Consider the following 1,332-nt stretch of genomic DNA (forward strand, 5'->3'; position numbering starts at 1 on the left):
CCTCAAGCGATCCTCTTGCTTCAGCCTCCCAGGTAACTGGGACTACAGGTGTGCACCACCACACCCAGTTAACTTTTTGTAGAGATGGGATCTCACGATGTTGACCAGGCTGATCTCTGTCTCCTGGACTCAAGAGATCCTCCTGCCTCAGCCTCCAAAGTGCTAGTATTACAGGCATGAGCCACTGCGCCCAGCTCCTTCCCATCCTTAAGACTCAACCCCAAATCAGACCCAGCGCGGTGGCTCACGCCTGTAATCCCAGCACTTCGGGAGGCAGAGGCAGGCGGCTGGCTTGAGGCCAGGGGTTCGAGATAATCCTAGCCAACACAGTGAAACCTCGCCTCTACTAAAAATACAAAAATTAGCCCCATGTGGGCCGGGCGCTATGGCTCACGCCTGTAATCCCAGCACTTTGGGAGGCCGAGGCAGGCAGATCAGGAGGTCAGGAGATCCAGACCATCCTGGCTAACACGGTGAAACCCCGTCTCTACCAAAACTACAAAAAATTAGCCGGGCGAGGTGGCGGGCGCCTGTAGTCCCAGCTACTCGGGAGGCTGAGGCAGGAGAATGGCGTAAACCCGGGAGGCGGAGGTTGCAGTGAGCTGAGATCGAGCCACCGCACTCCAGCCTGGGGGACAGAGCGAGGCTCCGTCTCAAAAAAAAAAAAATTATCATTGTCGTTGACAGTAAATGTTTTTGGAAGTAATTTGGAACTGCTGGTTTGCAAATCACATAATAAAACCCGTCACTTTACTGTAGAGTCACACTTAACTTTAGACAAAACCATATATCCAGGTTGATAACTAGATCTAACTAAATGGCTTTTGGCCATTGCTACAAATTAAATCCAACCTGGAGAAAATACTCAGGCTGTAAAGGCAGTTCCCAAAAGCTGTCTCCAAAAATCGTTTGGGAGAACAATGTCTCATTCTTTTTGTCTTCTGTGGTGCTTTGCCTTACTCCTCGAAGATAGCTCAAACTCAGAAAATGTTTATCTGGTTGAGTCACTTTAATAAAAATAGTCTTGTTACTTCATGGTTCACATGTTATTTATTTATTTATAAAACAGTCTCACTCTGTCGCCTGGGCTGGAGTGCAATGGCGTGATCTCGGCTCACTGCAACCTCCACCTCCCGGGTTCAAGAGATTCTTGTGCCTCAGCCTCCTGAGTAGCAGGAATTAGTGGCATGTGTCACCACACTCGACTAATTGTTTTGTATTTTTATTAGAGATGGGGTTTCGCAGTGTTGGCCAAGCTGGTCTCGAACTCCTGGCCTCAAGTGATCTGCCCACCTCGGCCTCCCAAAGTGCTGGGATTACAGGCTTGAGCCA

This window comes from Colobus angolensis, unplaced genomic scaffold (assembly GCF_000951035.1).
Source record: "Colobus angolensis palliatus isolate OR3802 unplaced genomic scaffold, Cang.pa_1.0 Scaffold36, whole genome shotgun sequence".
Lineage (NCBI taxonomy): Eukaryota > Metazoa > Chordata > Mammalia > Primates > Cercopithecidae > Colobus > Colobus angolensis.